The sequence below is a fragment of the Gordionus sp. m RMFG-2023 genome, chromosome 2 (assembly GCF_954871325.1).
Source record: "Gordionus sp. m RMFG-2023 chromosome 2, tfGorSpeb1-WG-v2, whole genome shotgun sequence".
NCBI classification, from domain to species: Eukaryota; Metazoa; Nematomorpha; class Gordioida; order Chordodea; family Parachordodidae; genus Gordionus; species Gordionus sp. m RMFG-2023.
In genome coordinates this window covers 33,403,335-33,429,330 of record NC_088776.1, presented here as the reverse complement: position 1 = coordinate 33,429,330, position 25,996 = coordinate 33,403,335, and the positions used below count along the sequence as shown (strand labels likewise).

General features: G+C 26.0%; 1 protein-coding gene across 1 annotated transcript in view; it reads right to left on the bottom strand.

The window, feature by feature from the left end:
- LOC135925268 (neuronal calcium sensor 2-like) overlaps positions 1-3,843 on the bottom strand; it is a 34,727-nt gene extending 30,884 nt beyond the window's left edge. Inside the window, exon 1 of the mRNA XM_065460503.1 lies at positions 3,750-3,843. The gene's annotated coding sequence lies outside the window, so the exon portion shown is untranslated. The remainder of the gene's footprint in view (positions 1-3,749) is intronic.
- Positions 3,844-25,996: the final 22,153 nt, after the last annotated feature.

The window sequence follows — 25,996 nt, the reverse complement described above, 5'->3', positions numbered from 1 at the left end:
ATAATATTTTTAGTGTCAAAAAAGTCCTCTAATGGTTCAATTCAAATCCCTGGTGACCTTGGCCAGAATAAACCAAATCAAATCAAATTAAACAATTACGAGAAAAAAGATATCCATGGAAGGCAAAGATCATTTCAAAAATCATGGTATAGAGGCCGAGACTGGTTGGAGTATAGTGTAGAAGCTGACGCTGCCTTTTGTTTTCCATGTAGGAAATACTTGTGTAATCCAAGTGATGAATTTGGACAAACGGGATTCAGAAATTGGAAAAATGCGTTAGCTGCCAATAAGGGACTGCTTAAACACGAGAGCTCAAAAGCTCATTTAAATTCAATTACAATATGGCATGATAAAAATCAAAATATAAACAATGGTACAGAAATAACTAAAATGTTGGGAGGTGATCAAATTAATCGTAATCAATATTATATTAAATCAATATTTGATTTGATGCTGTTTCTTAGCATACAAGAGCTACCTTTCCGTGGGACTGGTTCAACAAATATTACGGATGCTGCAAAAGATGAAATCATAATTTATTCTTCTGAACTATTTATAGCAATGTTTTCCTACACCATCCAAAAAGACCCTGAATTAAATAAAATTATGAAATTTATACCCCAAAATGCCCAGTATACATCACCACAGATTCAAAACGAAGTAATATCCATTATGGCAGATATGGTGCTTGAACATATTTCAGACAAATATAATAAAAGCGAGATGCCTTTTTTTTGTCTTAAGGCCGATGAGACGAAAGATGCTTCAGGTTGTGAAAATCTGAGCATAATAATTCGCTATATTTTTTCTGGAGAAATCCAAGAAAATTTAATAGGAATCATTAATTTAGAGTGTCTTTCTGCTGAAAGCATTACAGATTGCATTTTAAAGCAACTTAATGATCTAAATATTAATTCAGCTAATATAATAAGCCAGGCATATGATGGTGCAAACGTTATGTCTGGCCGAAATGGAGGAGTGCAAACACTTCTTCAAAAAAAAATTAATAAAAATGTTCCTTTTATACATTGCTACAACCACAAGCTGCATCTTGTGGTTCAAAATTGGTATAATAATATTGTTATTATTTCTAATTTTTTTAATTTATCAAATGCATTGTATAATTTTTTCAGGCGTTTTAACGTATCCTGTAAATATACAGGCCACACCCTTAAGAGACTTTTAGACCAGAGATGGACTGGTCATTTAGAAACATCTCGCATTATTTATGAGAATTTTGAGGCTATTGGTGAAGTATTATTTTACTTTTCTAATATAACTCTTAATTCCGAGGTTTCAATTCATGATTCAGTCGAAGCCTCTGGTCTTTTATCTCAATGTATTAATATAAATTACATTATATTAGCCATCATAATTTATGAGATATTAATTACAATAGATCCACTAAATAAGTATCTACAATCAGTAGGTACTAATTTAGTGGATGCTAAAAATTGTATTGATTCTACTATCAATATATTAAAAAATAAAAGAAGTGATAATTCTTTTGCTTTGATTATGATTAAGGCTGAAAAACTTTTATCAAAATTTAATCTCACTCCCCAAAAATCATCACGGGTACGTAAAACGCCTAAAAATTTCCAAGATTTTTTAGTTGATAGCAAACTAGAATTCGATTGTGAAAAAGACTCCAATTGGAGTTCTTTAAAAAGGATATATTATGAAATTATAGATAACTTTGTGGATCGTTTTTTAGACCGATTTACAGAAGATGATTTTAATCTTTTAATACATTGTTCCCCCTTGACCCTGATTATTTTTTATCAGATAAAATGGCCCCATTAAAATCCCTGTTAAACTTAAATATGGAAACACTGCATCATGAAATGAAGATAGTAAAAGGATTGCTAGCTTCGGAAGTTAAAGAAAATCATAATTTTGAAAACATCTTACATATTATGTATAAAAAAAATATAATCATGCATTTAAAGAATTATATAAATGCTACTCAGCAGCAATAATCATTGGGATATCAACGGCTTCTTGTGAGGCCTCGTTCTCTACATTAAAGAGAGTTTTATCGAGCAGTAGAGAGTCTATGAAGGATAAACGTAAACAAAATTTAGTATTAATGGCGTATGAAAAAAGAATAAAGCAGGATTTATCTTTTAGTTCATTTATATTAAAATTTAAAAATAAAAATCGCCATATTCTATTATAGTAATATTTTGTTTTGTATATGCATATTATAGTATTATTTTTTTTTGTATATTCATATTATAGTATTATTTTGTTATTAAATTTTTAATAAAAATAGGAAAAAATTTCTATGAATGAGTAATTATTTGTTTGATTTTAAAAAAATAGTGCCCCCCCCCAAGTTAGCACTTGGCCCCCCTAAGTGAAAATTCCTGGCTACGGCCCTGTATACATTTATATACATTTTAAATGTCAAAAAATCATATTTTTATACAAATTTTTTTAGCAAATATTTATTTCATATTTGAATTTATAAATTTACAGATTATATTAGTAATTGTTAATTTTTTTAGTCATTAATTCTAAAGAGTTTATGAAATTTTAGATGTCAATAATAACTCAAAGATGAATTTTAAAATTTTTTTAAAAAATTACACCCCCTCCCACCCCAAAGCATATCCCTGGCTGCATGCATGAGTTGCAGTCAAAATATTTATAAAATAAACTCTTGTTGATAGTTCAGAAATATTCCTATTTTCTTAGGACATGTAGTTTACCCATATTTTATAGAGAAAAATCATATGTTTGCAAAGCCAGTCTGTGTGTACAGGTAACTGCAGAGTGCCTAAAATTGGGTGGGGGGTGACAAATGGTGACATGGTTAATGTGTATTATAATATACATTCTAGCTTGTAAGTTATAATCTAACATTGATTTTTTGTTATAACATGACAGAAGACTGTGCTAAAACATTTGCTAGGATAGGGAATTTAGTGGCCCTTTCAAAAACTCCAATGACATGGTTAAAGTGTATTATAATCTACATTCTAGCTTGTAAGTTATAATCTAACATTGATTTTTTGTTATAGCATGACAGAAGACTGTGCTAAAACATTTGCTAGGATAGGGAATTTAGTGGCCCTTTCAAAAACTCCAATTTATCAAAGCCCTAAGAAAAAAAAATCCAAATAAATAACAAATAAGGCAAATCCAAGTTAGCAAAAAAAAGGAAATCAAATTTAAAAAATGGAAATATAAATAGCAAAATTTCATTTAAAAATCAAAATTAATTCACAAGAATCATTGTGTCCCTAAAATAGTCTAATTTATGTAGTCCAGCATCCCACCCTTATATCGTGTTTCTATAATATGAATATATATTTTAATAGCTATTTTTTGATAATTAAATTTTTGAAATAAATATGTTGATTTTCTTAAAAATTACAAATTAAATTAACAATTCTTAATAAATAAGCTTGTTTGATCTTTAACCCAGTAAAGATCATCATTTAAAAAATAGCAATAAAATATATTATAAAAATTAACAAATAATTAATTATATTAAAAATAAAAATAAAATTAATATAGAAAATAATAACAGTTCACAATATTTTAATAATTTGGATGATTTTTAGGCTCAATATTTGCCATTATATATCAAATATCCTAATATTATGTATTCATTTAGATTATTATTCTTAAAGAAAATTATAATATCTTAAAATAAAGATAATCTTGGTGAAATATAAAATAATATACAAAAGTAGATAAATCAAAAATTGATAAAATAATGAATAGAAAATTCTCACAAGTTTTTGGTGAATGATGGGAAATTTAAAAGCGTATGATAGGATAAGTGGTTGTATGTTGAAAGATCGTAATTTAGGTAATATCTGAAAGGTCATACAGCTTTAAAGATGCATCCCTTCTATTGTTCTTTTTAAAATACTAATAACTAACTGAATACTAATTATGGAATTAAAAAATATGACTAAGTACACTTTTTTAAGCTCATCTTAAAGAATAGAATATCATCACCCAAGATCATTTTTAAAAAATCTAAGAAATTGTGTTCAGGCTGCTAATTTGAATATAATTTATACAATGTTGAGCCCAAGATAAGGTACAACCTAAAATTTTAACATATTAAATATTTTAAAATAGAAAAAAAAGCAATAAAATAATTTAATGTAGAACTATATCTACCTGAGAGGTATTTTGGAGCAATCCCATTTCTACATAAATTTTTAGTTGCTAAAAGATAAAAAAAGTATTTTTGTTACAAGCTTTTTAAATTGTTACGATATTACTTAATTTACTTCGAAGCTTTGTTAAAGTTAAAGTAGCAGGATTTTTTTTTTGTTACTTTAGAGATAGTTTTCTATTTTTTTTGAAAGATATTTTTACTCTATTTCATCCTAATTTTTTATATAAATTGTATATAATATGGAGGTAAGTGGATTGATTTATATTTTAAATTTTTTTATCATTTGTCCATTCTCTTCAGTAATAACTCTAAATTTAGCTCCAAATAATAAGTTTAATTCTTTACTAAATTGGATAATTATGGAATAAATAAGTGTCAGGTTTCAGTTCTGACTAAACAGTCGACATATTAAAATCCCTCTGTTCCAACAAATAGCTAATAGTGTATATTTCGGTTTTTATATTTTATATTTTATTTTCTACATATTTGAAATACCATTGAACCTGGTACCATCGGCTTACAAACATTCATAAACCCACTAGGCCACCCGATCATGTAATAATAACACATAATATGTATACACATATTTTTTTTAATATTATTATCCTATTTTGAGGCTTTAAAAAATAAATTTTAATTTAATATATATTATTATATTGATGTCGAATTTTACAATAAACATAAATTACAACTTGTTACTAGTTTTATCTTTTGTTACACACATAAATAATTTTTATATTAGGCCTATTTTTAGGCTATTTCCAGGCAAAACCTTTTTCCAAAGCGGTTTTTAAGTAATGTTACAAGCAATATTTTTTTTTTATCTCCTGATATAACTTGTCTAATTAATTTTTTTTATAAAATATTATATTTTAAAAAAAATTCCATAGCCCCATTTCAAATCGCTATTTAATCGTTATGAAAATCAAACCAGTTTGATTTCTATTTCCGATTAAAAATTGTAATCTGGATTGTTTTTTTTTTAAAAAAATTATATTATATAAAAAATTAATTTGTCAAGTTAGTATCCTTTGTTTGCAAATTAAAAAAAAAGATTACTGGTACTACCCAAAAACCGCGTTGAAAATACGTTCTGCCTGGAAATGGTTTTAGAGATGTGATATCTCGTTTTATATATATCAATACGATTATTTATATTTATGTAAAATAATTTTTTATATCATTAATTTAAATATACATTAGTTACTATTTATACTGATCTCAAATTTTGTCTACAATCGAGATTAATTAACTCTATTTTAACGTTTGGGCTTTATACGCCTTTAAAAGTTATAGGCTGTGTTCTTAACTTTTTTAGTAATTAAAATAATTTATTTAAAAATACTATTTCTTTAAAAATTAAATGAAATAAAAAATCAATTTGGCTCCTATTTAATTTCTCATAATTAAAACTGAAAGACTCGGATTTAAAAAGGAAAGATATGTGAAATGCTATAATTACTAAGGGTTTATATTAGGGCATTAAATTATTATAGATCCAGAAAATATACGTATTTTTTTTATAAATATTTAAAATAAGTTTGAAAGGCATATATCCTCAATTTTTCCTATATTATAATACAAATATTTGCTAAGTATCGACCAAATCTATATATTTCACACAATTATGGACATTATTTTTTTAATAAAACAATTTCTGGATCACTTTCTGCTATTTTTTTAAATGTAAAAGGGTTAGAGATTATCAGCAAACTCATGTATATGCCAAACTTTATACTATAATAATACATTCATTATAAATGTAGAGGTTTTCAATTGAATTCTTGTTCTAAAAAATAACTCTTTTACTATAACAATATTTTGATAGTTGTTAGCAAAGCATTAATAATGTATTCTTTTTAAAATTTATGAAGGGAGTACCATTATAAATATATTAAAAAAGGTATATAATCTGTAATTATCGCCTCTTAAGGTAGGTATTTTTTTTAGAAAGTATAGATTTTTGAGAGGGGTTTGCATCCAGCCAATATCCTGTCATGTACACTCAGATTCTAAGTATTAAGGCTATCAAATTTGGTATCTTTAATGTACACATATTACACTTATAAAATCAAAATGATTAAAAATATTTTTTCCCAATTGTGTCTAATCTGGATATTACCATATGTTTGTTTAAAAAAATATATATAAATTTGATAATCCAAACTAGATAAATCAATTCATATAATGATTTTGTCCAAATTTTATATCAAAAATTATAAAGAAACATTTAATAAATATATAAGAAAGAAAAATATTGTTTGTATTACATCGTTACAATGTTGTGCATATTTACATCTTTACAACACTAAATAAAAAGTCTTAAATTTATTCTTATAAATATTTATAACAAAATTTGATATAGAATGCTGGCTATTATGTATTACGACCTAGGACACAGCCTTAAAGCCTAAGCAGAGGAAATTAATAATAAGTGTTTTCAAATATAAAATTTGGCTTCCAATTTTTTTGAAGATATAAAATAACATTAGCAGTCCTTTTAATCCCAATAAAATTGAATTGAAATATGGCTGCCAATGTTTTTGAAGCGAGAAAATATTAATCACAATAATATTCAATTAAAATATGGCCGCCATTTTTTTGAGATTAGGAAAATTAATATTAGTTAAATTAATCGAATTTTAAATCAATTAGTTTCAAACATAAATTTTCTTAGAAAAAATGGCCACCAATTTTTTTGAAACGAGTAATTGATTAGTCATTAAGTGTAGTCATTTTAATTTCGATTATTTTTAAACATCGATTTTTAGGGAAAAATGGCTGCCAGTGTTTTTGAAGTAAAATTTATGACTCGTTGTAAAATGACATTAGTCGAATTTTAATACAGTCAATTTTCAACGGTACACCGGCAAAACTCAAGGACAGAATGAAATTTTATAATGAAGTGGAAAACGATACAACCACCATACCTAAAAGATATAACTTAGTTATATTTGGTAAGAGGAAATTGTCTTCAAAAAAAACGATAGGACCAGCTACTTTAAACATTAAAAATTCCATAGACAGCAAAAACTTATTACAGATATGTTCTAACTAGTGTTGTTAATTGGTTGGTTGTGTAAAACCCAGACCCGGAGTTTAGATCTAAAAATCGACTAAACCAGCTCTGAGCACGAACCCCGAGCATAGACGCGGAGTTCAGGCGGAGTTCAGACCCATGGTTTACACCCGGAATTCATACCCATGGGTTCATACCCATGGGTTCATACCCATGGGTTCATACCCCTGGTTCAGACCCGGGGTTCAGATGGCTTTTATCATAAGATATACGTTATTCCATCTTGTTTTAACTGGAAGAGGTATTTTTGTAGCCCCATTAAAAGATTGATATGTCAGCAATAACTTTGGTGAGATATGTAATTTAGAAACTAAAGCTCTATATTTATTAATTTATCATTCAAAAATATGAGTCTCTCATTAACGATTAGGTTTAGGAAATGGGCCGGGAACGTGACCATATTAAACAGTCTTATAATTTAAATTGTAATACTTTTTAATTAATTCTACGGCTTTTACCACGTTAGGACCGTTATCATGAGTAATCGATATTATATTATCTTTAAATTGGAAATCATGTAAGAAGGTTATCATGAGTGATGATATATCATCCCTTGTATGTGGATGGGGGAATGATAAAATATCCAAGACTAGATTTATAATATTCCAGTCATCGTTGAGGTAGTGAAGTATTAATGAACAGAAAGATGAACCATTATGGGATTTCCAGATATCTGTTGTAAAGACAAATTTATTTTTAAAGTTATTTAATTCTTTTATGAGTTGTATTTTAGCCATATCATAAATTCCTAAATTTTTGGATATTGTTTGTCGACTTTAAGATGGCTATTTGTATAAAATATATCATTTTTTTAAATGATTAATTATCTACTAAACTTAATGGACTATTAGTTTATATTAAGAAGTTTAAAATGAGTTTGTTCATTATAAGGTTCTCATGTATAAGGGGCTTTCTAATCCAGTGCATCGTATCTTTGGTCCTTATTTCTGATAACTCCGTAAATATCGTCGACACGGACTTGAGGTGTTTCTTCAGATTAACTTAATAAAAATATTATGTATTTTGTGCATTTTTATACAAAAAATAAGATTTTATGATAAAATACAATGAAAAGTCTAATTTCTGGCTAAATTACTATTAATAAATGTTAACGATAACACAAAAATATATGTCAAAAATACAACAAATATAATATGCAAAATATTTTTTAATAAGAAAATGTAAATGTTTTATGACAAAATAAAGCTACTCCAAAAATTAATAAAAAGTAATATACTTTGAGATGTATTATAACTGTACATTGTCGGACAATATAGATATTTCTTTCTAGACTTCTTGGGGGTCAGCGCAAAAGAATTTTTTATATCTACTAAATTGTATGATGTAGAATCCCCAGAAAATGAAACAACTAATTCTTGTCATTGATGAGATAATAAAAATTCCTCGTTTGGAATGTTTATAAGTAATTACATTGCAGAGGTTAATTGTCCATCATTGATAAAATAATCAGACTCAGACCATTGATCCTCATTTTCTAGATTGGTAAACATATCTTTATTATAAAAAATTTAAGTGATATTTAGTTTTGTAAAAAATAATAAAAGCGTGAAAACTGTAGAGGAAAACTTTTAATATTTGAAATAAATTATTTTTTTATTCTACTATTTTTATTCCTATAGATAGTTTTTAAAAATAAAAATAAAATTTAGATATTTTTAAAGTTAAGTTAATTAATTATTAATTTTTTAATAGAAAATTTTTTTTAAAAAAATATTTTTTATTCAATTCAACTTTATTTTAAAAAAATTTCTGTTTTTTTTTATATTTTTGAAGTAAAGTTTATTAAGTTATGATGATTTAATGAAATATGTTGACGATTATATTAAAAATAGAACCCCTTCTAAAAACTTGAAAGAAAATGTTGAGAAAATCATTATTAATTTTTTAAAACTTCTGGTAATTTAACTTAAATTAAAACTTATAATAATTCTTTTTTAAATTTGTGACAATTTTAATTTTAAACTTCTTCAAATCAAATCACTTGTCATTTTGAAAATGTTAGCATTGGAAAATAATAACTGAGATTGCAAAAACTAGTGACGACCCTGTCAATAAATTCTATTTAAGGTTCCATTACTCAAAATTCGAGTTTTATTCGATATGGGAGGCGAAAACATTATTTTCTAAACGTTTCGGATTTGGGTTTATTAATATCGGATATGCCAACACTATCTGATTCGATGATTTATTCGCAAAACATTCAAGGATTTTGTGTGTCGCTTGCTGATCTTTTGAGGCTGATATGATATTTATAACTTTATGGTAAATTATTTTGTCAATTCGGTTTTCTTCATAAATTTTACAGTATTGGCCATTGACTTAAATACGTTTGGATACGATATGTCAGTGCTCGTATGATTTCTTTTAATATAACAGTAGCAAAATTATTATTTCTAAAATATCTATTATTTTACACTTTTTACCTTTAAATCATTAGAGTGAATTAATTTAAATTAGACTTTTTAAATTATATTTTTTAATAAAAGGTTAGATTTTTAGGAACAAAGCTAACGCGAGAATTTATGAATAAGGTTTTTATTTCATCTTATTTATGCCAAAAACTTCTTTAAATCAAATAACTTCATATAATTGACATGACTTATTTTGGTCATGAGAGATTAGATAATTTGGAGACTGGGGTGGGGAGGGAGGGGGGTTGGACCTCTCTCAGATCAAAAAAATGCATATTATACGTTCAATAATTATTTTCGATAAATACCTCAATAAAATAATATTTTAATATTAAATTAGTTGAATATATGTTTATATTTCTGGAAAGATATCATTATTGATTTATATAAATTATTTAATATAAATTTATTACCAAAAAAATGCGCAAAATTAAGGATAGCGTACTGGCTTTCTTTTGAGGGTAAAAAAAAATACTTCTAATGCTGTCAAACAGTGGCCCCTACACTTTTTGAGAGAATGAAGCAGAATACCCCCATGAAAAGTACCCCCTTGAAAAATATCCCCCCCCTTCGAAAAAATGATAATTATGACACTCATAAATTTCAAAAATAATTTTTATTGCATCAATTTTTAAAATATAATATAAATAAAATGCAAAAAATATAGCTTTATAATATTATTTTTAAATTAATAATTTAGATAAATTAGGGGAAGAGAAAACGAAAGAATTTATAATTTCATCAGTATTTAATTGTTTAAATAAAAAAATTTCCATTGATAATATGGTTAAATTATTGAGAAAAGAATCTTTCATGGTACTGCGCAGTCTTGTTTTAATTAATTTAATTTTACTCATGACTCTTTCGGCAGTACATGAGGTTGTGGGAATGGTTAATAAATATTTATATAAAATTCTTAAATTAGGGAAAGCAGAAAAATTTAAAAGTAAACGATAAGGTAAAATAAATGAATAGTTTAACCAATCTGAATCGTAAGTCCCTGAATTATCATCATCATCAGAAGTAGCTAAATAATGTATTGGTAAAAATATTTTAATTAAATAAATTTACAATTCTCAGAATCTGACAAATCTTTAGATTCTTGAACCTCTAGGTCGTGAGTAATAATTACATTCCCCATTTTGGCCATCTTATAAATATTTCTAAACTTCAACATTTCTTCGAAAATTTGACTTGAATTTAAATTGTAAAATTCACAAATATCCTCGATATCTACTTTAATAATTGATTTTTCTGCCCTTCCCTTTGGCTTAAAAAATGATGTTTGATGTAAAAATTTCATCATCATTAAATCTTTCGTTAAACTGCATAATAATTAAATCGAGTGCAGCATAAAACACACCTATTTTAAAGCTAAAAAAAATTTCTATATTAAATGATGAAAGTATATATACCTCTCCTTTTTGGATTGTTTTGAAATCTAGAACTTTCAAAATCAAAGGTAGATTTCTCTCCTTCATAAAATCTTGCGCCTTTGAAAAAACATCCAAGTATTTAAAAAATAATTAAGACAATAATTTATATTATACTTCTCAAATTAATCAAGCAATCTTTTGCCAATTGAATTTGATTTATTGCATACCCTATATCCTTCGAAACGTCTGCAATTTTGTACAAGCCAAACTTGTTATCAACAATATTTTATCCAAAACACAAAGTGATAAGATAAAATCAAATTTTTCTATTCTAAAGACTATAGCACTAGCCATAGTGGAAGTGGCAGGATCTTCAGAATCCTTTAAATTTGTTAAAGCTGCCCTCAAGGCATCATAAAGTTGAAAAAAATTTACAATAGCTTTATATGACGATAGCCAGCTTCTAAATAAAAAAAACATTTAAAATTTAAATAAATAAGGAACTATTACCGAGTGGTATTCTTGACGCGTAGAAATCGTTGCGATTTTTTCAGATCATTACACTGAAATTTTTTGAGTACCTCATATCTTTTTACACCATTAAAATAGACATAAATCTCATCTAGTATTCCTAGAACATTTCGAAGTTTTTTAATTGATTGGCATAATTGAACAACGATTAAATTTAATCGATGACAATAACACCAAATAAAAGCTGCCTTTGGCGCCTCTGCTCTAATCAAGGCTTGCACACCATTGATTCTTCCACTCATGTTTGAGGTGCCATCTTAACTTTGCCCAACTAGATATTCAAGGGGTAAATTCATCGAGCCAAGTTTGGATATTATATTATGCTTTATATCGAGACCTGTGTTATTTCCCCTACAATATATGTCAATCAGTTTTTCAACAGGCTTCGGCGTCTCACTATTTTCAACATATCTTACTATCAAAGCTATTGCTTCTGATTTCGAAACATCGTATGTGCCATCAACTATGATTGAAAAGCACCTGTTAAATGTAATCTCATTTTGAATTTTTTTTATAACCATATTTTTCATGGTTTCAAAGAGAATGTTTATGTTATTATTATATGATAATAGGTTTGAATATAATTTCGTTTTTAATCCCTTATTTTTTTTATCCTTTTTTCTTTCTTCATTTTGCTGTATATACATTTTTAGTATAGGTTCAGAATCTGCAATAAGCTTAATAAGGGCCATCATATTGCCTTCTTGTTGCTTGTTCCCCCAGAAGGCTTGGTTACGAGATATTAAATAAAATTTACTAAACATCGACCAAAATTTCCGTCAATATATTAAATTAAATATTAAGTGGTGGGGGGGGGGTCTTATTATTACATTTATAAACCAGAAATCACATGATCATGATGGATGTAAAAAAAAGTACCCCCACTCAAATTTACTGAAGCAGTTGCTTCGGACCCCCCCCCCGTTGTAGGGGACCCTGCTGTCAGATATTTGCACGCATTCATCCTAAGCTCCAATTATTATTAATCTTGAATCAATTATATATTTTCTATACTATTAATCTGGTAGATATCTTCAGTAAAAATCTAAATATTGTTGAAGTAATGAATGACTCCAAAAGGTTTCTTAGATTATTTGATTAAGCTGAGGCAAACGCCATAGACATTTTCCAGATCAACTTTAATAATTTTTTAAGTTCGAATGATAAACTAAATATTAAAATGAATAAACTTAAGCTTATCATCAATGACATGTTTATTTTAGAATCAATAAATGACCTGTATTAAATACAATTTAAATTTAAGTCATAGCTGTCATCAAATCCCTGTTAACAGTTAATTAACACCAATAATTTTTTTCTTTAAATTTGTATATAAACCCAGTCTTAATAGAACCTAATATAATAATATAAGCATTCCCTCCATTAGAGCCTCCCAGCAATTTTATTGATGCATTAAAATGATTTCAACTTACATTAAAATTATTTTAATATGCATCAAATCTAAGTGACAAATTATTTTCCTACTTTGACTACGCAGAAAAGCTATCTACAGGCAACTTTGAACTATGGGTTAGTTCTTAAATATATATATAGAGATATCAATCCCATTACAAATGAACTCATAAAAGACGTTAATAGGGCCACTAATACATTCATTTACGTCAATTCCTGATTATTTTTTATCTATTAAGTACTATTCTATTATCGATAACAAATTTAATCTCGGCAATTCCAATAAGAAAATATAAAACTGAAATAAGGAAAAAATAGATATAACGAAAAAATGATTATCTATACCTAAGAGAGAGTGAATGAAAATAGATATCACAAAGTATATAGATATGCCTTTATCGCCTATAAATAAATTAAGACGCAAAACATTTCCCAAAATCATAGGAGGCCCTTTGAAAGATTATGAAATTGAAAAGAAAGGTAGAAAGAAAAGACACCTTCAATACTGAAAGAAAAATAATAGATCTTTTAATGACTGACAATACATTCACAATTAAAGATATTATAGAAAATTTACCTCCGGGATTTCCTAAAAACAAAGGAACTATAGAAAATATATTTAAAAAATAGGATGGTCCAAAAAATGTGCAGGAAAAGAGGAGAAACACACCGGGCGCTATCAATATATGCCAAATTTATTGTATAAAAATAATAAACATAGCCAAAGAAAAAATAATATTCTTAGACGAGACAGGCATGAATTTACATGCTGTGCCTGTTTATGCATGGGCCCCATATATCGTTACACCAACCTTGAATGTCCCACCATTTAAGGGTAAAAATATAAGTATATGTACAATTGTAATCAAAGGTGTTATCTATCGCATCATCCAAGGACTTTATAATAGTCTATTATTTCAAGATTATATGATAGAACTTAACTTATTAATATTATATCAAGTGATGCCGTTATTGTTATGGACAATGTATAGATCCATAAAAACCATTTTAGCTTTAAAGAGTGAATAGAATATTTACCACCCTATTCGCTGCGGCTTAACCCAATAGAAAATTTCTTCTTTCTTTGGAGTATTCAAAAGCAAAGACCGGTTAATCAATGCCCGACCAAATACAAGACACGAAATCGTTCATAATGTAACATCAATTCTTAATAAATTTACTATTCCTTATGACTTTTCAAATTATTATAATAAGATGCATCAATATTTGGAGATTGGTTATCGAGAAAACCTATGAGTTAAGGTTAATTTATAAAAATATAATTTATTGTAATATATTTTAAGGGAATATGTAGAAAATCGGAATAAAGAAAAAAACGAAAATCAAAATATTAAATTTTTTTAAAATTATAATGTATTTTTTACATCTGTTTTGTTTTATATTATACATTGGATCGTCATTTATTTTTTAAGTATTATGCAAATATATAAACACACATTGTTTTATTTTTTTAATGTTTTATTACAAATTTACTATTTTACCCTATAATGTAATATATATTAGAGATCTGCAAAAGTAGGCCTGGCCCGCCGTACCCGGCCTTAACTTTAAGCCGGACCTATTTTTTCTATAAAAAATTGGGCTCAGGCTGCGTTGGGCCTAATATTCGGGCCGGGTCGGGTCGGGCTTTGGAAATATTTTATATATATTTAAATTTATCAATTTTATGTTGTATTTTATATGTAAAATAAAAATATTTGATTTTATTTATAGAAAGCAGACGCCATATAACATATATCTTTTATTTTGAGCAATTATAAAAATTAATTTCTAAATTTAAAAAAAATTTTAGCCAGGCCGGGCTTGAAAAATTAGGCCCGATGCAGATCACTAATATATATATAATATATATATATATATCATTTATAATTAATGCTAAATTTGATATTTATCAAAAATAAAATATAACATTTATATATTAATAAATTGAGTTATTTATTATCAACCAATCACACTGATTAACTTTAAATTATGAAAAAAACTAAAATGATTTAAATAACATTTATTTTTGAAGTCTTTAAAGAAAAATTTAGAGGGATGTATAAAAGTGTTTATATATTTGATTTAGTAAGAGTTAACTTTCCTTAAAAACAAGGGAATCTTTTGCCTCTTTTCCTGATATTTATAAGATGTCATTATATTTATCTTATAAAATAATAAAAGTATAATAATTTTTTAATATAATAAAAATGATTAAATGTCGAATTTTTTATTATTTTAATTAGAATTGACCTGATATTATTAGAGTTTAATATATAGAGAAAAATAGGCAGAAATATGGTTTTAAAAATGCACCCCACCGAAGGCAAGCAAAATGGTAGAAGGCCCTTTAATGGGGGTCTGGACCTCCCCGACGTTTATAGGTGTGGCCCGCCTCTAAAGAAGATTTCTAGCTATGCAACTGATTAGGATAATAGAATTTGTGAGAGAAAATACCGATTTAGACATGTTAAGAGATCCTGTAATTGACATAAGATTATTAATAATGCCCAGAATGCTGTTTATTAAAGAGAAGTCACCGGTTATGAAACCATCATCTAAATCTCAGGTATTTAATAAAGGTTTTTCGGATCGAATCTATTACTATAAAAATGAAATTAGTTGTAAGATGATTTTAGCGATTTATACCCATCAGTTCTCTATCTATCTTCGAATTACACTACTGAGGGTGACCTTAGCGTATATAATTATGATATCTTAGAAATTGAATAAACTAAATATTTATCTTTATAATATATTAGAAATAATGCTTAATTATGTCTTTGGAATTCCCTTAGGAAAATGCTATTAAAAAAAATTATCATTATCTAAGAAAATGTATTTGACTTGATTTAAGCTTTATCGTAACTCATGTCTCTTTTAATAGCTCTTTCCATTTTTGCATAGATGATTTATGTAAAAAACTATAAAAATAATGTTTTTATTATTAATAATAATTCATGGTTAAATGAAAGCAATTTAAAAAAAAAAATTTATCCATAATTTATTGTCAAGAAAATAACATAGTTTTTTTTTTCTTCTAATCTTAGAATTTTTATCTTTATAGCTAAATATATGACATTTTATTAAAAAATATGTATTTTTTATATTGCCTTTTCTTCCTATAAATCAATAAATTATTTTAATAATTTAAATAATTAATTTTATATTTATATATTACTTCCCCATTTCTTTTCTTCTACTATTCAAAATTAGCTTTGTAGTTAAAAATCAAACCCTGCCTTAAATAATGGTATAAATAGAAACTTGTTTAACAAAATTTAATAAACGACTATAACTATTAAAAGATCTTTAGATAAAATTATTAAAACTCAAGTAATGATCACGGCCAAACTTAAGCAAAGCAATGAAAACGATTTAGTATCGACAAGGGATTTCGTGTATCGAAATCTACCCAAACTGCGAAGGCCAAAGTGAAAATTCGAATATGGCCAACTACCTTCATTGTGATGCTAACGATGGCAGACTATATAACGGAAATCAACCTACTACTACAACAATCGTTTCATTATGGGACCATGAAGAAATGCATGGAGGGTTTTCTTGGAAAGTGGAATGTTGAAATAACGATTTGTTTTTTTATATATCCTTAAGATATGTTTTATTTTATTTGATTTTAAAGTTTTAGATTTGTTAATTTTTTGTATAACATTATACGATTTTCATATTAGTTTTTTTGTATTAGAATCTAATAAAAAAACGTAACTTTTACTGGAATGATTTTTTTAGATTACCTATTAAAAAAATGTATATAAACCTGATAAAAAAATTGAAAAAACGGGTAGAAACAAAAATAAACATTATTATTTTACAATTATTTTTACGATATATATTATTATTTTTACCGGATCGGGTCGGGCCTTGTTTAAATATAATTAATTAATTGCCGCTAATATTTTTATTGTAAAATAAAAAGTAATATTTAATTTTTTTTGTAGAAACTAGACGCCATATGACATGTATCTTTTATTTTGGTAATCAACTTTTATAAATTTTTCCTAAGAGAAAAGGCGCCCACATTTTTTATTAGTAAAATAAAAATATTTAATTTTATTTATTTGGAAACTAGGGGCCATATGACATATATCTTTTACTTTGGGTATAATAAATTGTAACCTTTTTATAATATTTAAATTATAAATTTTTTATAAAATTTAAAATATAATTAAAAAATTAATGGATATAATTTTTTTAAAAGATCAAAAGAATGGGACATATAGCAAAATATGGGGAAATTTTGAAGATGTTTTGATGATAATTGACTATGTTAAATGTAAAAAATGTATATATATGGTAATTCTCACTTAAGATGTCACAAGTGCGGTAAGAATGACAATTCATCTATTCCTAAAACTACTCAATATTCAAGAAAACTATATATATATATATATAAATACTTCCTAACTATTAAAAAAAAATATGTGATACCATGATCAACTATTCCGGCTATATGCGTGCTTTTGACTCGATAACCGGAGATGGCTAAACATTTTACTCGAATTCAAATTAGAACAAATTTGATGAATAGAATAAATGTTCAATTACTTAATAAAAACATCTGCTACCATTAATATCTGGACAAATTCCTTCAAAAAATTTCCTATTTGACCGTTTCTATTCATTATATCGAAGTTGATTTATATAAACATGTTTATTTACTAGTAAGTTTAAAGAAGAGAAAAATACCGCTTAGAACATACATAGCTATAAATTTTGCCATAATGGGAATAATTCCCGATCACGTTAAAAATATAATATTTATATCTGATCAAGGAGCTAATATAATTAAAGCCCTGGGAAAATATACCAGAATAAGTTGCAGCACACATCTGTTAAATACAGTTCTTTGAAATACCTTTAAGGAACAATTTTTGAAAATTATCGCTCCTATAAAATATTAACCCCTTATTTCTACTAAAATTTAATCATGTATTTTAAACAAAGTGGCATGAATCAATTTTTGGACAAAACATTACAGCAAGATATTGAAACAAAATGGAATTCGAAACTATATATGTTGAGATCTATTTATAACCAATATGATGATATCGGTAATTTTTTATCATCCGATATTAATAAAATGGAAAACTTGGAAAAAATTATTTTAAAAAATTTAATTGATACTTTATATCCTTTTGATAAAGCTATTAAAGAACTAGAAAAAGATATTAATCCTACTTTATATAAAGTACTGCTATGCTTTAATAATATTCTTCAAGAGGATTTAAATTGCACTTTTTATCAAACAGTGAACTAAAACAAATAAAAACCAATTTAAAAATTATTTTATCAGAAAAAGGAAACAAATGACCTTGAAGTTTATATGAATTTGAATATAAAAGAGAATACAGAAAATATTGATCCGGAAAAAGATATATTAAAATGGTGAAGTTGTTATATGATAGGAATATTAATAAACTAAAATATTGATTAATTATATATTTTGTCATTAAATAGTAATAAGTTAAATTTTATATCATGCACTCATTAAATTATCTTTATTCAAATACCTCATTAATATTATTTGTTTATTCTTATTTAAACTTATTTTTATATTATATTTAACCTTCGTGTTAACTTATTTATTCAAATTATACAAGATATATATATAGATCCAAAACACTTTTAACTTATAATATTTAGTTATTTAAAAATAAACTTACCTGTAGTTTTACACCTTGTTTATAATATTACATGGTGCACCGGGTGAGGTCCGGCCCATGTACCCAGGCCGGGCCTCCTGATCTGTTATATACGGAAAATGTTTGATAGTAGAAAAAATTTCTTCAGGTTTTCTTTACCTGGGAAATCAAAATTCTTAAATTATATTTAAATATAAACTAAAAAAATATGTATGAACAAGTTATAGCTAATGTTAACATGATTTAAAAATAATTCTACTCAATTTAAAAAACAAAATTTAGATATGCAACTCAATGTGATGATCAAGAAGCAGTATGGAAGTTGGACACAAAGCTATGAATTCTATATAGTGAAATCAACAATGATTTACAAGACAATTCCAATGCACATAAGCAGAAAAGTTATTGTAAATTAAAATACCATTCCAAATTAAAGTCATAACTTATAACATAAAATAACTTATAACCTAAATATTAATCAATCATAATGGATATAAATGAATACAGAGAAAACCTTGAAAAATATTTATTAAACAATAATGTTACAGCTAATAATCATTATAAAAATCATAATATTGACAATTTTCAGTCTAAAATTCATTATAAGAAAAGTTATAATAATAAAAATAATCCTGGTAACTATTTAAAGGATAATATAAAAATTATAATGAAAATAATTTTCATAATAGAAATAATCCTGGTAACTATTTTAAGAATAATAAATATAAAAATTATAATGAAAATAATTGTCATAATAGAAATATACCTGGTAACTATTATAAGAATAATGAATATAAAAATTATAATGAAAATAATTGTCATAATAGAAATAATCCTGTTAACTATATAAGAATAATATAAAAATTATAATGAAAATAATTGTCATAATAGAAATAATCCTGGTAACTATTATAAAAATAATCAATATAAAAATTAAAATGAATATAATTATTGTAATAGTAAAAATCATAAAAATTCCCATAATAAAAATAATAATAAAACTTGTAGTAAAATTATAAAAATAAAAGATAAAAAATCAATTGATTTAGAAAAAAAATCTGGTTTCTTTATTTCTGATAGTTTGAGAGGATTATCATACATGGAAACAAAATAAAATAAAGAACTTATTAATGAAGAAATTAAGGACAAATGTTAAAAAAATTATAATTTCAAAGTTGAATCTCACAAATTGAAATCCATTGATCACATGTTAAAATACAAAGAATATTAAATATTAAAAGTGATAAAAAATTTCGAAAACATAACACTTTGAAGATAATAAAACTTAAATCGTACTTAAAAGATGATACATTTAAGAATAAAAGTATTATAAAAAAAAAGACAATGTTAAAACTAAACATCTTAATTTTAGAAAAAAATTTTAAAGATGCGATAAGATCATTTTCTAAAAATTTGTGGCTAAAAATGTTAATATATTTCTAATAGTTACATTGATTGTTATTTACTTTTGAAAAGTACAGTGGCGTCGCTAGGGGGGGAAACGCAGGGGCTCGAGCCCACTGGAAAATTTGAATAGCCCCTTGAAGCAAAAAAAATTTTTTAATCTAATCTTAACCCCTTGAACTAAAAATAAATTTTTTTGATTGCCCCTGAAAGATTTCTTTTATAATTCTATTAAGTAAAATATAGATTTTATTTTATTATTTAAAAATTAATAAAACTATCTAAATATTTATTAAATGAATACTATTTTAAATATTAGATTAAATTAATACATATAAATTATGTTTTCACTATGTTGGCTAGCAATCAAATTTTGTGTTAAAAATAGAATATCAATATCACTCACTAAATATTAATTTAGCATTAACAGTTGAAGCTTAATTGACTATTATTATTTAAATTATTTTATAACCCTAATTAAATAAATAAAATCATTTATAAATCGAAAACTAAAAAATTTAATATTGTAATTAGCAGAGTTCAAAATGACTAATCAACTGTATATTTATTTTTAAATTTTATTATCATACCTATTCATAAAAATATTTTCAAGGTCCAAATAAGTATAATAAAAAGTAAGTAAGTATACATATAGTTTATAATCCTCTATTATATACAGTTGTTTATAAAATATTAGATAAAATGCCACTTTTATATACGTTTGACAGTTATAATATATTACATTATAATGAATTTTACTAACAAATGCTTTTGATAATAAATATAGTAACAATTTGCTTTCAAGCATTTAACGCCATCTATTTAGTTATAAATATTTTAAAAATATATTTTATTATTCATCCTACAATAGATGTAATAAATTTGATATCTTTTCTTTTATACGTTAGGAAAGCTATTTTTTTCTTTTTCAAAAAACAGTTTTGAGTTAAATTTTTAATACAAGTATTTTTGATATTTTTACAAACTACTATTATTTTAAGATCATTGGATATAATATACCACTAGAGGTGGTGTGACAATATATAAAATCTTAATTGTTTCATCATATCATTCTTCTATTTATTTTATAGTTCCAAAATGTTTCATTTCTAATATGGCATCCTTGCCGTGTAAATAACTCAAGGCTTCAATATATTTGCACAATTATTTCTTCCAAAGATTTTTTGTATTTTTATTTTATCAATTTATCCAACATAATAAATTTTGATACTAGCTTACATAGTGAGTGTCATGGCTATTACTGCAAATTAACCAGCATCTATTATTTGTGTTGCTATGTAATTTAAGATTATTACTACAACGGCTGAGAGCATATAAGTGCATATTTTAGATATGTCACAACGACAAGTTTGTCATTGTGCATCAAAACCTAAATATAAAAATAGAAAACAAATATATATATATAAAGGAAATTAATAATAATTAGGAATCACGAAATCATAAAATCAACTTTAATTCTTTATTCAAAATTATAATAGTAAAAATCATAAAAAAAATAAAAGAAAATAAAATATAATTAAAAAAGTTAATAATTTTAAAAAACATCAAAGATTCTTTGTATCGTAAAAATTTGCCTTTTTATACTCTTTTCAATCTTCTTATAACTAATCATAACTATTCAAATATAATCTTTTTATCACGCGTTATAACAATAAATCCACAAGAATTCTTTATGCAAATTACATATAAAGTACAACAAAATCCAAAAGAAATCTTTATGCAAATTAATTCTAACATTCACAACACCTCCCTACTTAAATTAGACCCAACATACTGCGAATGTCTTCTTTCGATCTCGACTTATTCTTCTTAATTTTTGCTGTCTTCTAAGTTCTAACGAAGGCTCTGTCGCTTGAAATTTTTGAATTCTATCTGTCGCTTGTCACCCTGGGAAATGATCAGCTTTTTATCTCTGTAGGCCACTGACGAACTTGATAAACGCTTGTTTTCCACGATCCACTCTTGATGAACGATTATCGATGCCATCCAGTTTCATCATAGCTTGTTTTCTATCATTCTCTTGTAATCCACGATTAGCTTTTTATCTCGATAAACGATTGGTCTGCGATAAACGATGGTTTTTCACGAATTCTTGTTCCTATGATTGTCGATTTCCGTATCTTAGACTCAAGTCTCGATAATAATTGGCTATTATTGATCCGCGATTAACGATTGTAGCATAACGTCTTGACCCTCTTTTCTATCAAATTGCTTGTTTTCCCCCTTTCTCTTGTAATTGATTGGTTGTTGCCTCTAATTCTTGTAATCCTATCTATCTTTCAGACTTCCGGGTCTTCTACGACAGTTTGCCCTTGCTGAGATATCGGGTAATCACATCTAATCTACTTCTACCTAAATTAATCTATTTACATATCTACATTTATCTCCTCTAAACTAATTCTGCCTTTAATAAATGGCGTAAATTATACTAAATCTTAAATTTTATAATACGTAGCAAAATATAATAAATTATATAAATATATCACATTCTATCACCCCTCTCCCCTTAATGAAGCCTAGACCCATATTTTCATTGAAAAATTTACTTGTACTCATCCTTTAGCTATTGATCTTATCTTCTTTTCAGCCATGTCTAAATTTATATCTAAAAATCCTATTCTAAAATATATATCAAAACCTATCTTTTTAAAAAAATTATCATTGTGTATTTATTTCCTCATGTACTCTTTGACACTCAGTCTTTAAAAAAAACTGCTGAAATATATAAATCTCTTTCATACATACGTTGTTGAGAAATCAATGACCTAATCATAAAAATTTTCATACTTACGTTTATACAACCTCTTAATTCTAATCACTATGGTTTTCACCCCACGTCTTTGAAGAACTTATGAAATCTAATCATTATAATTTTTCGCACAACCGTTGTTGAAAACTGAAATGTATATTTCTAAAGCATGTTTTTCCTTTTGTATTATTAGAATAATATTGTATGATTCTTCTTAAATCTTATTCATGATTCAAAATAAAAATCCGATCTCAAATTGAGCTCGATTGCGGCATAAATTTTCTAATGACGAAAAGCCGATTCTCTCTATGAAGATTTTTTGGTTAATCTACAACCTAATATACTAATTCACATTAATCCTTGAGGCTGTTTTATCTCTCGCAGCCCTTAAAATAAAAGTTAAACGTAAATCTTCAATAAGAATTTAATCAACTATTTCCTAACAATAAAGTTATATTCTAATCTTATTCACCGAATTTTTTAATTATTATATCTCAGCAACCTATTAGTTAAATATTAACTTTCGCAATTTATGTTTCTATTTCTTTATCAAAGTTATTTCTAGTGATCACTTGATAATAATTCTAAAATCTAAAATATCATAGTCTTTATTAGTTTCAAAATTCCATTGGTTTTTAGTTTACCAGTAACTTCTAAATATAAAATTCCTAATTATCACCTTTAAATAACTAAACACAATTATCTCTATCTACTATGAATGTTACCTTTGTCTTTAATTTTAGATTGTTCTTCTGGAATTTTTTTTTTGTATTAGAATACAGTTTGACACATCTCCTTGTTGTCCCACCGGTCACAGACTGAAGGTTGTAAAGGGCCGGTCTCCTCCGCTCTCCAACACCTTTGTCACAACGACAAGTTTGTCATTGTGCATCAAAACCTAAATATAAAAATAGAAAACAAATATATATATATAAAGGAAATTAATGATAATTAGGAATCACGAAATCATAAAATCAACTTTAATTCTTTATTCAAAATTATAATAGTAAAAATCATAAAAAAAATAAAATAAAATATAATATAATTAAAAAAGTTAATAATTTAAAAAAACATCAAAGATTCTTTGTATCGTAAAAATTTGCCTTTTTATATTCTTTTCAATCTTCTTATAACTAATCATAACTATTCAAATATAATCTTTTTATCACGCGTTATAACAATAAATCCACAAGAATTCTTTATGCAAATTACATATAAAGTACAACAAAATCTAAAAGAAATCTTTATGCAAATAAATTCTAACATTCACAACAAGATAAACAATTATGGTCAACTGTGTAGTCGTTTATATATTATATACTATTTAAAATGGATGATAATTTAGAAATTTAATATCTCGCAATAATTTTCTCGATTACTTATCTAGCTACTTATGTCATCTAAAAGGAAGCTCTAACCACTTAATAGTTTTATGATTTGGATTGATCGTTTATACTTACTTCTTCAAGAATTGTTGATTTGGTTTAGGCCTATAAATTTTTCCTTATTAGTCCATTCTATAAAACATTGTATAAAATGATAACAGAGAGTTATATTAGTTTGATAACCTTTGTCAATGTAAGTTGCTAAGAATTATATTATTGCATGTGGTTTTTAAAAACTATTATCAATTGAGGCATATAATTAATATTTTTTATCACTTGTAATTCTTTAGACGCAAATTTTTTTTATATCAGCATTCGAAAATATTTTATACTGTAATAAATAGATTTTGTATTAAAAAATTTTATTTTTAGAAGTGTCTTGTAATGTTTTAATTATTTATATGCCAGTTTATTTTGTATGCATAATATAATAAATGAGAAAATTAAAATTCAGAATAATTGTTCAGAGTTAACAAATTTAAAAAATGTATAATATATTACTGGGGGGGGGGGGCATGGGAGGCGAAGCCCCCCATAAATTTTTTTTAGTTGAGCCCCTGAGATTGTAAAGGCTAGCGAGGCCCCTGGAAAAGTATATATATATACATATAATTTTTTAGGTTGATATAGTAAAAATAGTTATATTTTAAAATAAAGAAATTTAAAATAAAGAAATTTTTCTATATCTTTTTGCTTATCCATACCACTCACACCATATTAGCTAGTTGATAGTAATAAATACATACAACAAATTTACAATTATAACCCCGGTCAAGTCCATCACAACTGAAGTCACTTTAAAAGAACTAATGAAAACAATCAGTATATTCGGAATATCTGAAGAAATAGTGACCGACAACAGCACAAACTTCACGAGCCATTTATTTGAAAAAATTTGCAACGATCATGCAATAAATCATACCTTAACTGCAGCTTACCATCAGTAGTCCAATGGACAGGTAGAGAGAATGGTAGGAACATTTAAAATGAACATGAAAAGAAACATGGAGAAAAGGAACACAGATTTAGACATAGCACTAGAAAGGTTTTATTCAATTATCGCAATACTCCGAACAGCATTAGAGGCCTAGCACCAAGCGAATTATTATTCTCACACGACACAAGAATAAAATGGGATATACTAAAACCAGGATGATAAATAAAGGGGATAATATATGGTAGAAAACATTTTTTAAAAATAAATGGGACAAAGGTGTTGTCATAGGAAAAGAAAGTGAATTATTTCAATACCGGATGCTAAATCATCAGAAGGCATGTAGACCAAATTAGAAAAAGAATATGTGAGACACCAAGCATATATAATGAACATATTTGAAGAGGGACAAGAAATGTAAGGCCAATGAAAACAAAATGCTTACCGAGTCATCTTAAAGATTACGTGATGAACATAAAGGATTATAAAAATTATTTAGAAAAACAAGTTATACTTGACACCAGTGGCGTAGCTAGGAATTTTGCTTAGAGGGGGTCCATACATATAGCTGGGGGGCTTCGCCTCCCAGATCCCCTTTAACGGGCCTTCAGCCCTTTTGCTCGGCCTTCGGCCGGGTTTATCTTACAAATCATAACCATATCTTCGATAATATATAATAAATATATTTTTTAAATATATCAATAATATGTTATTATAATTTAGTAGATTATTCTCAATGACTTTATAATAATACTATCCAGAATAATTTCAATAGTAATATAATATCCTTCCACAAACATCAAAACCAGAAAAATATAATTGATATAAAATCACTTTTAAGTCTTTTGAACGTATAATCTAA